The sequence below is a fragment of the Lactuca sativa genome, chromosome 1 (genome assembly GCF_002870075.4).
Source record: "Lactuca sativa cultivar Salinas chromosome 1, Lsat_Salinas_v11, whole genome shotgun sequence".
Classification (NCBI taxonomy): Eukaryota; Viridiplantae; Streptophyta; class Magnoliopsida; order Asterales; family Asteraceae; genus Lactuca; species Lactuca sativa.
In genome coordinates, this window is record NC_056623.2 from 223,633,819 (window position 1) to 223,650,981 (window position 17,163).

Here is a 17,163-nt window from a genome sequence, read left to right on the forward strand (position 1 = left end):
ACTAATCAAATTTACTTTACCAAAGCTCCAAATCATTGTTGATTTAGTAGCACCAAGCAAATAGATAAGATCATTAATGGTCATATCATAGTCTATTTCATAGTAGTCCCAAAGGCAACTCACTATATGACTTAGAAAGTGATTGAACATCCAACTTTCTTAAGACTTTGACACCCAACTCTCCCAACTTGTCAATATGTGACTTCATCTCCAATGTGAGCACACATAGACCTTGCTTGCCATTAGGGCTTGAGTGACCTTGAACTTGTGGGTAAGGGAGAATAATTGGAGGAGGTGGAGGAGGTGAAGTTTCAAGAAACTTGGGAAGATCATAGATGTCTGAAGTAGACATCTTTTTGGGAGATATTCAAGAAAGTTGGTTTAAAGTCCTTAATATAACACCTAATATGAAATATTAAGGCTAGGACCCAACACAATATTTTATCACTTTGAAGAGGGATGTCGTAGCAATATAATATTTGAAGGTAGGTGAATGACGATTCACCAATTTCCACCATGAAAACCGAAATGATTTATTAGGTTTTTAATTGGATTTGAAACTCCTAGATCTTTTAAGATTCATTAAACTATTCAATGGCATGTTAAATCTTGAGTGTGCCCTTCAGGTTTTGTGACTAGGATGACGAGGATCACAAAACAAGGTGTGAAGTAACCATGCAAATGACTTGGTACCCTTAATATTTACCTCTTAATCGATGTGTCGGTTAACCACACACACTCCACCGATACTATGATAAATATTAAGTTACCCTTTTCCTACCTTGTTAAATACTAGTTAGTGTGCCGGTTAACCACACACGCTCCACTAACTGACTTAAACAAAGTGCAAAGTGTAATTTCATGGATTAGCACCTTGTTCACATTTTCCTAAAGTAACTAAGATTGGGAATTATAAAAAACATTTATTTACTTTATATTTATCACTAATACTTTTAATAAAGGGAGAATTATAGTCCTTGTCCTACCCGTTCGGCTAACGACCCTCCACACGTCAAGGAAGCGGTGGGTGAGAGTGGACACCCATTAAACTGCCATTTTATAGCTAGTAACCTTCTACCCCCTTATAGACCGGCTTCGTGAATGAGGCCTACTAATGGTAAGACGACTTGCTTTTATACATACATACATACATATATATATATATATATATATATATATATATATATATATATATATATATCAACTTATAATATTATAAAGTATAAGGGTTGAATTTTAACTTTTAAAATTCTAAGGGCTTAACTTGGAATTAAAGTATTCATACGGGAAAACTTTTCAAATTCCAAAACTTGAGGGCAAGTTTTGAAACTATTCAAAACTATTCAATTTCCATAACTTATGTGTTTAAAGTAGTTTTAATCCAAAAACTCTTCAAGTTCCATAACTTGAGGACAAGTTATGGAAGACTTTAAACTATTAAAGAATGTGACTCTTCCTTATTCATAACTTATGGAAATCTTTATGAGTTTTATGAATCTTAAATGCGACTTTTCATATAACTTGAGGACAAGTTACAAAAACAAATTTTAGAATCAACTCTTAGTTTAATTTGGATTGAAAACAACAATTTCACATAACTTTTCTATTAATCTAAGCAACTCATAAGAACAAGATAATTCAAATCAAAATTTTTCATGTAATTAGCCTAAACCTTAAACTAATACAAAACATGAATCTATTGACAATTATCTTTGAAATTGGATTATCATGAACATTACCACATCAAAAACTAGTTTATAAGTTGAAAAACAGCTTAGGGTAATGTTCCTAGTCCATTTCCAGCCAAAACAGTCGAATATATGTTGTTTGGGGGTCCAACTCGTCGAGTGCATGAACCAACTCGGCGAGTTGGATCGTTTTGAACACTTTTAAGGCATGGACTCATCGAGTCACCTGATGGACTCGCCGAGTCCGTTGTCCAAACAGCCAAAAAAAACTTCGATTTTTAAGCAGATTTTGCAAGTATAACAAGAAAACAAGCCTAGGCTCTGATACCACTATTTGGTTTTGAGCATTCTAACACTCCTAAGTGTACATGCAACCCTAAATACCTTGGATCTATGTTTTCTCTATTATACATGCAAATATGAATATTCCAGGGTATTACCCTAACTAGCATACAATCTTTGATACTTGGGTAATAAAATGGATAGAATACATACCTTGTTGATGTAGCTTGACTCCATGAAGCTTGAGTGCCTAGTGCCCCAAGTGTGACACCTCAAATGGTCCACACAACACCGTGAACAGTTGGAATAACCTTGAGAATAAGGATACTTTGGTTCTCTCTAGTGAAATCGGCGTTGCCCTTTTATATACACACACTTGTGCCAATTTCACCAACCAAGGACATCTTTATATAGTTTGGAGATTAGGGTTAATCCCTAATACCCATGAGCTTTCATTTCATATGATCCATGGGTTAAACACTCCATGGACTATCCATGAAAGCTTAGCCCAACCTAAATGAACTTGGCCCATCACACATATATATCTAAGAGTCCATCTTTAATTAGTTCCTTTTGATCACTTAATTAATTATAAATTAATTCTTAATCAATACTAATTAAATAATATAATTATATATTAATATATTAGAACTTATAATATATTAATATAAATCACTAGTATCCTTTTTCCTCATCTTGTCTATACAATTGTCTTGATGCCATGCAACCCAAATGGACCATGCCGGGTCAGGTCAACTCATACCAATTATAGTTATGGACTTAGACACTAATCCAACACCCTATTCATCAAATCCATTAATGATGTTGGAGCATTGGTTAGTCCAAAAGACATAACCAAGAACTCGTAGTGTCCATATCTTGTTCTGAATGCAGTTTTCTCAATATCTTGCTCTCTCACCTTCAGTTGATGATATCCTGACCTATGATCGATCTTTGAGAAATAGCTCGAACCTTGCAGTTGATCGAATAGGTCATTCATTCTTGACAATGGGTACTTGTTCTTCACCGTTGCCTTGTTCAGTTCTCTGTAATCTATGCACATTCGCATGCTTCCATCTTTTCTTCTTCATGAATAGCACTGGAGCTCCCCAGGGTGATGAACTAGGTCGAATAAAACTATTGTCCAAGAACTCCTAAAGTTGCATCATAAGCTCTTTCATCTCCGTCGGTGCTAATCGATACGGTGCTTTTGCTATTGGTGTTGTCCCTGGTAATAAGTCTATTCGGAACGCTACTTGTCTATTAGGAGGTAATCTGGGAAGATCTTCGGAAAAGACTTCCAGATAATCACACACCATTGGTATATTTTGCACCTCCTTCTTTTCCTTCTTAGCATCGATCACAAATGCCAAATATGATGTGCATCCCTTGGACAAACATTTCTTGGCTTTCATCAGGGAGATGATTCCAGAATTCACTCTGCGTTTGTCCCAGTACACCATAAATGACTCTTTTCTGGGTGGGTTCACCCTTACTATCTTCTTCCTACAAAGAATCTCAACATCGTTGGCGCTAAGCCAATCCATTCCCAAAACGACATCAAAACCGTCCAACTCTCTGGGCAACAACTCTTTGTGGAATTCGTTTCCGTTTAGGTCAATGACGATGTTCCTAATATGATCACTAACAGGTACAAATTTGCCACTAGCAACTTCCACAATTAGGGAATTATCAAGTATTTCTACAGGCAATGCTAGTTTCCCACCAAACTTATATGACACAAAGGAGTAGTTTGTGTCACACCTGAAAACCAAGAACAACGGAAACATTCTGGGGCGGAGGACGTCATGTTAAGTATCACAACAGTGTAAAGTAGTAAACAAGCAACAACATCATCCACTGCATGAATAGTAAGGTTTTAATACATAAGTGTTATTTCATAGAATAAGACATGAAAATAAGTAATCAAAATAAAAGACGAGTCTTGACTACTCCGAATTCTCAAAACCTGGTCATTGTACCTTTCAACTGGTGACCTGAGACTACAAGTTATTTTGAAAGCATAGATCAGCATTTAAGCTGGTGAATTCATAATTATTTTAGTTTCATTGATTAGTAAAACTGTAAAGAAAAGACTTGTAAATGTTTGAAGAATAAGTTTGTATAAGTACGAAAACCCTAGAAAATCCCATATTTCCTACTAGTATAAATGTAGTCTTCTACCAAGACCCGACTGTTATTGTTAAAATATAGTCTACCTCATCGTTTATGTGAATGTGTCACAAGCTAAAAGTAATAGGAAAATTATATAATCGTTGAAATCGTATCCTTTTGTTTTAGGATAAACACGGCGTGGTAACTCGCCGAACAGTACAACCGAAGACATCCGTCGATGTGCAGTTTCCCACTGTAGCTAACAATCGGGTGTAGAATGGTCAGTCCCATATAGTATGTATTAGTCTTTATTCATATAGTATGTAATAGTATCTCTTCATATAGTATGTAATAGTATCTCTTCATATAGTATGTAATAGTGTATTTGTATAGACTCATGTATGAACCGACTCTTGTGTGATTCCTTGTACTAGGAATAGTAAGTAGTATCTCCTAACTATACCTATTATAGTTACTAGTAACGTATGTATATGAATGAACGAAAGTATCTCTTTGCTACTCAAAGGTGCTGAACTGACTGATAGAACTTTTATGTCTGTATAGGTATACATAATATATAGCTAATACTTAGATGACATTCGGAAAAATAACCGATACTCTAAGGCCACATCCAAATAAGGAAATGGAATTAAAGTGAGCTAGCAGTCCTAAGTTCTTTAAACATTACTTATATAACCATACATATATAGGCATGCATTTGACAATATAAAAGTTTAAAAGAAGTTTTGTTTGATATAAACAGTTTAACGTATACGAAATCTTTTGTCTGAAATATAGTTATAAATACATAAAAACCTTTGTTTGAAACACAATTGTAACAAAGTTTGAAAGGAAGGATACAGTATGTAAGACAATTTGATAAAGAGCTTAACATGTACGAACGTTTAATAAAGTCATTTAGAAGTAATATGCTCAGTAAAACAGCTAAGAGCGTAGTAAATCCATTTGTGCACTAGTTATTAATCACATGTGATTGATATAATAACTAGCATGATTCAACTTGTATTCCCCCCTATAATAGCATTTAAAGACATTTAAAAGTTAATTAATGGGTATGAACTCACCTGTAGTGAGTAGATTGAACGGAAGTGTTGGACAAGGTGCTAGGTGTCAGGTGAAGACTTGAACACACACAATGATCCTAAATAACATATAATAACACATATATGTATCCAATTAGTCATTTAACAATTAGTTAACTAAGTTAAGACACCCTATGACATGAAAACACTTTGATTCAAGTGATATAGGTACCAAAGGGTTGCATCTAAAGGTTGCATTGCATTGTATTTGAGTTTATGGCCCAAGGACCGCTCCTTAAGGATTTTATGGCCTAAGGTCATTTCCCCCATGATTTTACGGCTATAAACTCATGGTAATTGGTACCATCTTGTGTTTTGAGGCCCTCTAAGTCATAAAGAAGCATCCTTACTTTAAGTTTAAGCCTTAGGAAGTCATTAGTGGCACATTGGCACTACATTATAGAGTTTACGGCCCATGGACCATTCCTCATGGGTTTACGGCCATGAAATCTATGTGTTCATGGTCTTTTTGATGTTTTAAGGTCCTAAAGACTTCAAGGAAGTGATCTAGACTAGTACCCAAGGCTAAGGAAGGTACTAGGGCTCACTTTGCCCCCTCTATTAGGGTTTACGGCCCAAGAACATCCCTTGGCCGTAAACACCTTGGATCTTGTGATTCATTGTGTTTTCTAAGTGTAAAAAAGTTCATTTCAAGTGTATAGCAAGCTAGGATACGTGTACTTACAATCTAGAAGCTTGATTGGGTGTTTAAGGTCCAAGAACACTAGTGTGTGTTCTTGGTGTTCTTGATGTTTCTTGAAGATCTAAACAAACATGATTTTCATGGATGAAATTAATGAATGAAGCTAGTTAATAAGTTGTATCAACTAATCAAGGGATAGAATAATTAGACCTTTGATGATCTAAGGATGGAATGTGGATGATACTTGAGAGCAAACCCGAGTTCTAGGCTTGAAATGGCAAGAATGAATCAAAAATGGCTAAGTTTTTATTATATAGCAATGGAGTTTACAGCCCCATAAGTTTACGGCCGTAAACTCATGGTATCATGGCCGTAAACTCCTCATTTGAGGGTTAAAGCTTGATTGGTGGGTTCTAAGTTCTACTGACACACTTATACACTCCATACTTTGTTGTATGAAAGATTAGAATGCTCAAACGGGCTCTAAACTGTGCTAAAAGTTAGCAGGAGTAAGTTTGACTTTCAATGAAGTGGTTGACTATATAGGATAGAAAATTTAGGGTTGTCACATCATCCCCCCGTTAGATGGAATTTCGTCCTGAAATTAGAATTTAGGAAAGGAAGTAGGTACGAACAATCGAGTAAAGAGATGAGGATACTTCCATTTCGATTGATCCTCGCGTTCCTAAGTGAATTCAAGTCCTCGCTTGGCGTTCCAACAAACCTTCACTACTGGGAAGTGTCTTTTCTTCGTCTGGTTGACCTCTCGGTCCATGGTCACTATGGTTCTTCCACGAAGTTTAGGCTCTTGTTGATCTCGATCTCGTCGAGTGGGATTACAAGAGTCTCGTCGAACTGACACTTTTTCAAGTTTGAGACGTGGGAGGTAGAATGTACGTTACTGAGTTTGCGGGATAGGTTGAGTCGTGGATGCTTCTATGCTCTTTCTTACAACGAGAGTAAATAAGTAGGTCATTTATAAGGAAAATGACGAACTTATCCAAGTAAGGACAACATACCCTATTCATCAAATTCATGAATACTTGTAGCGTCCATATCGAGTTCGGAAGGCCTTCCTCGGAACGTCTTCCTATGATACTCATAACTTGCGATATTCGGCTCTCAGATCCATCTTTTAAAGGAAATTCGTTCCTTGCGGCTCTCAGTCTATCCATGCGAGGCAGAGGGTAATGATTTCTAATGGAAATCTTGTCGAGGTCTCCATAGTCGATGCACATACTAACCAATCCATGTTTCTTCTTGAAGAACCAGACTGGAGTTCCCCAGGGTGAGAAAATCGGTCTTATAAAGCCATTTCTGAGCAGTTCGATAAGTTGACCAGACAGTTCTTGCATCTCTGTAGGTGTTAGACTATAGGGCGATTCGGTTCTAGGGGTAGCATTTGATTGGATTATAAGTTTATGTGCATGACAACACGATCACTCGTAGTCTTGAGCAGTCTCCGTCCTGAAGTTCATATTAGGGGTCATACTTGGTTCATCAATCCAGCTTCGCGTATACTAGTCGTATATAATTAAGATTGAAAAGGTAGTCAAATAAATGATTCTTCTTTTAGCTCACATCCAAACAAGGAAAAGAAGTTAAAGCGGAATCATCAATTCTAAACCTGTAGAAACTTGATTATATATCACCCTTGTGTATACATTCCCCAGTGATAGATCAACCGTATGGGTCTTCGGATTGAACTTGACATACTGTACGAGTGGTATTCAAGGAAGGTTTGCTGCGGTTTCATCGGGAAGGATACGTAACATAAGGTACTCTATGCATGAGTACCTCAGAGTTCTGGAATGTTGGCTTCGCTAGAAAGGCGATTTTAGAGAAAGAGATGTACGCACAAAACTGGTATTGTGAGGATCGAATTAACTCAAGTTGTATGATAATATCGGACTACTCGGAATAAGAGGCATTAGACTTAGATCATAAACGACGTTACAAACAACACAACAGTGCAGCTTTTAACAGAGTTTCAGTACTTTAGATTAACTACCAGACTATTGCTACGAACAAGGTATACTTCAAAAAGCAAGTATACACAGCATGTGGGCCCCTTGGCTGACGGGATCTCACAAAATATATGACTCGAGTTGCACTAGTTTTATACAAGTGTTAAGAATTGATTCGAACGATGATGAAATTATAAGTGTAATTAATTACTGGGTTTTGGAACCGTACCCATAAAGTAGCAGGATCCTTCGATGTCTTTTGTTGTTCTGGGGTCAACTCCTCCTGTTCCCCTGTCACTCTTCTCTATTGGGCAGTCCCTTTTGAAATGTCCCATTACGCCACATAGATGTCATATCTGAGAAATTTCGACATTGGTGGTTGAAGTAATGTGTTGGATCCGAGTCCTGCAAAAGCGGGTAGTGTGTCTATTCTTGTTGTAGTTGTTGCAGTGTAACAAACAACAACTACCTAGATGATGGAAGCGGCACTTATTGCACTTCGGTAGGTTTCCAGCATACTGTCTGGCTAGGTTAGGGGTAACCGGGATACTAGTAGGGATGGTAGTAGGAGTTACAGACGTCGTGGCTGCGAAGGCTGCCACCGATTGTAGTCTTTTGTTCGTCCCTTGGGGTGATTTGCCTTTAAATCTATCCCAAAATTTTCGTTTATTACTCTTGGGTTTGAGATTTGAGGTGTCGGGGTAGTCTGATACTCGTTGATGTACTTGGTTGTTACTTTGATTGGAATTATTGATAACCATCCCGCTAACATTTGCATTGTTAGCGTTTAGGTGAGTCATGACAGCTGTCACGGCTGCTGAGACTGCTATTTGAAAGGTAGCTGCATCAATCTGAAGAATTGGTGTTTTGTTGATGGTTTGATTACTTTTCTTCGACAACATGATTCTATTACACGAAAAGAAAATGTATGCGTGAGCGACTATGGTTGAACCTAGATGTATTTCGATCACTCATGCAAGGAGTAGAAGTAAGTTCTCAAGGGATTGAACTACATCCCTATGATGTAGTCCTAGTAAAGGGTAGAAGTAAGTTCATAAAATGGTTACAAGACGATTGCTATCCAACGTTCGACAAGAATTGGAAGTGATCCCTGATTTAAATTACCATAGTCCAATAACTTGACTAGAGTGAGTTTCAGATAGACTCCAACGATAGCATGATGAAAGTATTTTAACAAAGGGTGACACAGAAATCAGCCGACTTTCAATGTCATTGATATTTATGATGTAATAAGTTTGGAAAAATTTGACCTTGTAGAAGGTCTTACATCATATCCGGAGTAGAAAAGTTTTGGCAGCATAAAGGCCTAACTACAAGTACTTACGGTACTGGTGTAGATACATAGAAAAGTGCTACATAGGGCATAGACAGGAAAATGATTTCTTATAGCAAGGAAAGAAAGTAAAGCGTCTTCTACTGGTGATGGTCATCCCTCTGGTGAACCCTTAGTTCAGCCAGTTGACGCTCGATATCAAGCATGTATCTTTCGTACACCCTCTGGCGTACTCGGAGCTCTATGACTTCGGCTCGTGTTTCAGCTAGTTTGCAGGAAATCCTCATGGTCTCTCTCAGATCTCTCACGAGCATTTTCAAGGCGATTGGTGCAGATGGTATGCATTCCTGCATTGGCATCAACCTCTGCGATACGATAGAGAGCTGTCCTACCCTGGATTTCGTTTCGGGCAACTCTTCGGATCAGGATTGGCAGAACTCTGTCTACTGAGCCTCCTTCGCTTAAGTTATAGAAACTTGGGTCTCCATTAAACGGCATAGGTTGATCTTCTTCTTCGCTCCATGTCTCTAAACATTCTACCTAAGGAGGCGTCGGGGCTTGAAAAGCTGGACGAGGGTTAGGATTTGAGTTGGGAGCCACCGGAGGTAGGTTCTCAACCTTGGGCTCGGAGTTAGCACCATCCGAAAACCCTTTATCATGGTGATCATTCAAAGGGATTGGATGATCATCTTTTGGCACTTCTTCAAACCATCCATCATTTCCTTCGTTCGGAAGGTACGGGTCGTCATGGGGATGGAGTCCAGCCATGTTATCTACGCGAGAATTGGGGTAAAGAAATAATTATTAGACGTACTAACTAGATAATTATAAGATAATCTTCATTAGTTACTTCACTATTTGTAAAGTGCATACTAGTCATATGTAATCAAAATAGCATAGGTCTTGAAATAAGTGACCTTAACTCCAAATTCACAAGGAACAGAGGGTAAAGCAAAATTTCACAGATTCTAAGTCTATGACATCCTTGTTACATATAACCTTAGTGTATCCAGTTAGCAACTATTGACCTATTAATAAAGATCTTTAGTTCTCAACTATGTAATTTATAGTAACTCAAAATACTCCTAATGTCTTCATTGTGGTTGTGTTGGTAAGTTTGTAGACTTGTTGCCATATCACAACCATTCTTGGGCATATGCTAATCACTCCTCAGACCAGCATAGTTGATCAGGCTATGCCACTCCCAGGACTGACCATACATCCCCGAGCTCACTTGTGATATTCAACAATCGTAATACTTTTGTTTTTGTCATTGTGACACTGTTTTTAGTATGAATGTAGGCATGTATACTTAGTTAAATATTTTATTATTTAAAAGTATAAACTCATGGTTAGAGTATTTTAATCCCATTGTATTTATAGTTAGTATATCTTTTATGGGTTGATATACTCAATTTACTATAAACAAAGCTCTGATACCAATATGTCACACCCCAAAACCAAGAACGGCGGAAACGTTCTGGGGCGGAGGACATTATGTTAAGTATCACAACAGTGTAAAGTAGTAAACAAGCAACAACATCATCCATTGAATTAATAGTAAGGTTTTAATACATAAGTGTTCTTTCATAGAATAAGACATGAAAATAAGTAATCCAAATAAAAGACGAGTCTTGACTGCTCTAGTGTAAGGAAATAATTATTAGACGAACTATCTAGACGAGTCCAGCCATGTTATCTACGCGAGAATTTAGGTAAGGAAATAATTATTAGACGAACTATCTAGATATTTATTAGAAAATCTTCATTAGTTATATCGCTTTTTGTAAAGTGCATACCAGTGTAAAGTAGTAAACAAGCAACAACATCATCCATTGCATTAAAGTAAAGTTTTAATACATGTGTGTTCTTTCATAATGTACAACAATAAAATGAATAATTAAAATAAGACGAGTCTTGTCTATGCTCCGTCTTCTCAAAGCCTGGCCACCGTACCTGTCTAACTGGTGACCTGAGAATACAAGTTATTTTGAAAGCGAGTATCAGCCTAAAGCTGGTGAATTCATAAGTATTTAAGTGTCATTCTCTTGTTTTGGAAAGCTATTATGAATGCCTTGTAATCTTTAAATGAAACAATTTATATAAGTATGAAAACCCTAGAAAATCCCATATTTCCTACTAGTATGAAATGTAGTCTTCTACCAAGACTCGAATGTTTTGCTACGATAATGATAGTTTTTCCTTCTTTTTGACTATTACAAACATTACTTAGTCTAACTCATCGTTTATGTGAATGTATCACAAAATAAAGTAAATAGGAAAAGAATATAATAGTCTTCTACCAAGACCCGAATGTTTTGCTATGATAATGATAGTTTTTCCTTCTTTTTGACTATTACAAATAGTACTTAGTCTAACTCATCGTTTATGTGAATGTATCACAAAATAATGTAAAATAGGAAAAGAATATAATAGTCTTCTACTAAGACCCGAATATTTTGCTATGATAATGACAGTTTTTCCTTTCTATTGACTAGTACTAAAAGTACTTAGTCTAACTCCTCGTTTATGTGAATGTATCACAAAATAAAGTAATAGGAAAATGTACTAATGTAATTGTTATCCTTTTGTACTAGGACTAACACGACATCTCGGTATGCGAAATGTATAACCTAATGAACATCCGTAGATTGTTCAATTGTCCTTTGTAGCTACAGAAGGGGGGAGGAAGGGTTAGTCCCGTAATCGATTCCCTAATATAAGTATTAACCGTAGGCATCCGTAGATGTTCATCAACCTCTGTAGCGAACAGTAGGCTCGAGGAATGGTTAGTCCCGTAACTGTATTCTAATATAAGTAATAACCGTAGGCATCCGTAGATGTTCATCAACCATTGGTGCTAATCAGCTGGGCTTCGGAATGGTTAGTCCCGTCTAGATATCCCGTTGAACTAGGATAGGCAGGACAATTTACACAGAAAGTACTAATAAATCATCCTAATGAATCGAGGTACAAGTATCCATGTAAATGTATACAGGAAGATGTATCTACGTAAAGGTTCTCATGTCATGTATTCATGTAAGGTACTCATGTAATGTATTCATGTAAGGTTCTCATGTAATGTATTCATGTAAGGTACTCACGTAATGTATTCATGTAAGGTTCTCATGTAATGTATTCATGTAAGGTACTCATGTAATGTATTCATGTAATGTTCTCATGTAATGTATAGTGTAGACTCATGAATGAACTGACTCTGATGTAATTCCTTGTAATAGGAATAATGTTATGTATCTCCTAACTATCCCCATAATAGTTAACTGGAAGGTAATAGATTTTCCAAACAGGTTTATACACCCTTGCTACACAAGAGTGTGGGAAGCTGAATGAAGGATGAAAACTATAATATCAATATATATAAAAGAACATAAAGTGTATAGATATAGTTTTGTTCAAGAGGGTAAAAATGGTTTTGTAAAACATCTATGAGTTTTGAACAATAATTAAAAATGAGTTGATGTCATTTTAATTAAACATTTCAAACGTAATACTTTTGCTATCAAGGTATTTCTAAGATATAAAACCATTTCATGCATCACATTTTGTAGTATGTGAAATATGCTGAATGAAAACACAGTTATAAATACATATGATTGATTTAATAACACGTTGTTTTCTACCTGTATCCCCCCCCATTAAAGCATTTAAAATCATTTAAAAAATTGATTAAGGGGTATGAACTCACCTGTAGATGGTGGTTTGGATGTATTGAATGATGTAGGATGGCTAGGTGACAAGTGAAGACTTGTTCACACTCAATGATCCTAGTTAACATATAATCACACATATATGTACCCAATTAGACTTTAAACCACTAATTGACAAAGTTAAGACATCCCAAGGCATGTAAAACACCTTATATAAAGTGCTACAAGCCATAAGGATTGCATCTAAGTGCTAAAGGACCTTGCCATTGAGTTTGGGGCTCAAGGGTAAACTCCCTTGGAGTTTACGGTTTTCATGACCTTGACCTAATGAGTTTATGGTCTTAAACTCCTCTTCTTTTTACCATATGTTGTTTTGAGGTTTTGCAAGTCCTTTGAAGCATTTCTACTTGGTGGTTTGGCCTTTGGAAGAGATTAGGGCATCATTACACTCCTTTGAGGAGTTTACGGCCTCATGGTCATTTCTCTTTGGGTTTACTACCTTAAACTCATGAGTTTACTACCTTAAACTCATAAGTTTGCTAATTGGGGGTTTTCAAGTCCTTAGCTCAATCATGGCAATAGTCTAGTTAGATTTAGACATAAGGAATAACCATTGGGCTTTTATGGGACTTTTATGCACTTTTTGGGGTGTTTACGGTTTTGGGAGATCCCGAAACCATAAACACATAAAAATGGAAGTATTTGGTGCTTTTTGTGTGATAAGCTCATCAAGGATGAAGCTACACAAGTCCCTAAGGCATGGTGAAGCATTTAGGCACCTTAAGGCACCACTTTGCACCATAAATGGTGTTTACGGTTTTGGGAGCCTCCCAAAACCGTGAACACCTTGATCTTGGTGTTCTTGGGACTTTTCTTTAATGTTAATATGTAATACAAGCTTAATAAGACTCAAGGATGGAAGTACTTACTATAAGGAAGCTTGGATTTAGCTAAATGTCCAAGAACACTTAGTGTGTGTTCTTTGTGTTCTTGGTGTTTTTGGAAATCTAGTCAAAACACAAAAATGAAGGGATGAATAGATGCACAAACACTAGATTAAGTGTTGTATCAACTCGAAATGGATAGAACACTTACAAGTTTGAAGATCTTGAATTGTTTCTAGTTTGCTACTTGAGAGGTTTTCTTGAGTTTACTCTTTTGGAGTTTACTCTTTTTGGGTGAAAAGTGAAAAGTGATAACTTTGAGGAGTAAACTCATGCTTAAGCATGAGTTCACGATTTTTAGAAGTTTTTCCGATCCAAACATAAAAGTTTGGCCGTGAACTTCTAAGACACGAGGTGTTTGTAGTTTTTAAAATTCAAAACCCGAGACGGTACTTTCTTTCACCCGTTCGTTTAAAAATAATATTAAAATAATCAAACGAACTTATTTTTCCCAAAAAGAAGTAAAAGTGAACTTGACTTATAATATGAAGTGATTGACTTTTAGGGTTTGACAGAATGAAAATTTCGGGTTGTCACATCATCCCCCTGTTAGAGGGAATTTCGTCCCGAAATTAGAATTTAGGTAAGGAAGTAGGTATGAATGATTGAGTCAAGAGGTGGGAAACTTCCTAATCGATTGGTTCTCGCGCTCCTAAGTGAAATCGGGTCCTCAGTTGGTATCCCAACGAACTTTCACTATAGGGAGGCGACGCTGCTTCGTACGCTTGACCACTCCGTCGAGGGTCACTACGGTTCTAATACGAAGGCGTGGATCTCATTAATCTCGATCTCGTCGAATGGGCTTACGAGAGTCCTAACGGAAACGTACGTTTTCAAGATCGAGACGCGAAGAGTAAAAATGTACGTTACTGAGTTCGCGGAGTAGGTCTAGTTTGTGAGATACAGGACCGATTCTGGTAAGAATCTCGGAGGTCCTAACTATATTGGATTTAGCCTTCCACGCTTTATGATGCATATTAAGCCATTCCCAGAGTGAGACTTCCTAAAGAATTTGGACTCTCACTTGGAATTACAATGGTTCTTTCTCTTGCTTAACTTCCCAGTCAAGTGCCACCCCTTACCGGGTCAAAGTCGAAAAGGATTTACGTGCTTTGCGAGGAGTTTTGAATGGACTATGATAGTAGGTCTGCACGACCTAGAATTTGGTGAATTCCCGCCGGCGTCTCTAGTGTTGACAAATTCTCAATGGTTTTGACAAATTAAAAGAGTACTCAAACATACCCACATCACTAACAGTGTGTCTTTGGAATCTGACTCTTCAATTTCAAAAGTCGGGTTTAGAGAACTTCACGAAAGTACCTCTACAGGTAAAGTTTCCGTGGGTTCTTTCTTACTACGAGGGTAGATAAGTAAGTCATTACATGGAGAAATGACGAACTGATCCCAGTAAGAAAGGCGTACCCTATTCATTTGGCTCATGAATACTATGGGAGTATTGGTCCTATCCGAGGGGTATCACCACGGACTCGAAGTGTCCGCATCGAGTTCGGAGGGTAGTCTTCAGGACATCCTTCCCTAACACTCGAACTGGTGATATTCAGATCTCAGGTCCATTTCTGAAAGTAATTCTTTCCTATGATTTCTAGTGGAAATCTTGACGGAGTCCTCGATAGCCGAGGTACATATGAAGCAATCCGTCGACTTCTGGAAGAATAAGACCGGAGCTCTCAAGGGTGAGAAACTTGGTCTTCCAATTCTATTGTTGAGTAGTTTGTGGTGTTGTCCGGGATGCTCTGGTATCTCCATAGGTGTTTAGACTGTGAGGCGATCTGGTTATAAGAGTCATACTGGGTTCTAAGTTTGTTCACATGCCAATGCAATTACTCGTAGTCTTGGTCGGTCTCCGTCCTGAAGTTCATATTAGAATTCATACATGGTACAACGATCACAATCTCGTGTATACGAGTCGTATATATAATTAAGATTGAAAAGGTAGTCGAATAACTGATTCATCTTTAAGCTCACATCCCTTTGAGAGAAAAGAAGTTAAAGTGGAATCATCAATTCTAAACCTGTAGAACCTTGATTATATATCACCCCTATGAATACATTCATCAGTGATAGATCAACCGTATGAATATTTGGATTGAACTTGACGTACTACACGAGTGATACTGCGGGGATTCCTTCGGAAAGGAAAAGAACTATAAGGTACTCCATGCATGAGTACTTCGGTGTTCTAGTATGACGACTTCGCTGGAAAAGCGATCTCACAGAAAGAGATGTATATATGAAGCTGGTATTTCGAGGATCGAACTTACTCGAGACGTAGGATAAAGTCAGAATTATATGGAAACTAAAGACATTAGATTCGAACATAAGGTGTTACAGACAAAACACAACAGTGCAATCTCTAACAGAGTTACTGTACTTTTAGATTAACTATAGGAATACTGTTGCGAACAAAGTATACTACAAAAGACAAGTATACGCAGCACGAGCATCCCTTAACGGACGGGATCTCGCAAAAGGTAAGACTCTGGTTGCACTAGTTTTGGATAGTTTACAAGTCTGTTACAACGAAACGCCTAAATTACATTAACGTGGGTCCGGAGTAGTCTCTCCTGCGGCGGTGGTTGGTAGTAGGCTTTCGTCTATGCCAGCATTTGCTGCCTCTGGGCAGTTCCTTCTGTAGTGACCTACCTTGCCACAACCGTAGCAAGCCTGGTTCACACCGGTGTTGGGCACTTGGTTGATCGGCGTTGTTAGGCTCTTGCAGTAACGTCTGGTGTGTCCCTTTCTGTTGCAGTTGGTGCACTGCATCTCCCTACAAGGTCCGTGGTGGTGATAACTGCATTGGATGCATTTTGGGAGATTTCCAGCATAAAGTCTGGCTGGTTTAAGGACAATTGGGATACTAAAAGGAAAGGTAGTTTGAGGTACAAATGTCGTGGATGTGAAAGTTGTTACTGGTGGTTGTTTCCTGTTCGCCCTTCGAAGCGATTTTTCCTTAGATTTAGCCCAAGACTTCCGTTTGATACTCTTGGTCTTGGGACTCGGGGTATCGTGGTAGTTTGTTGCTCGTTGAGGTGCTTGATTGTTACTCAGATTGGAATTGTTGTTAACAATCCCGCTAACATTTGTGTTGTTAGCGTTCAGGTGGGTCAGAATAGCTGACACGGCAGCCGAGACTGCAGCTTGAAAGTTAGCTGCATCAATCTGAAGAGTTGGTGTTTGGTTGAGGGGTTGATTGTTTTTCTTTGGCAACATGATTCTGTTACACGGAAAGAGAAATGAATTTGTGAGCGAGAATGGTTGAACCTAGACGTAGTTCAATCGCTCATGTAAAGAATAGAAGTGTGCACTCTAAGGTTTGACCTACATCCCTATGATGCAGTCCTAGTACGGAATGGAAGTATGTTCACGAAGGTTTGACCTACATCCCTATGATGCAGTCCTAGCAAAGATCGGAAGTAAGTTCGTACAATGGTCTCAAGA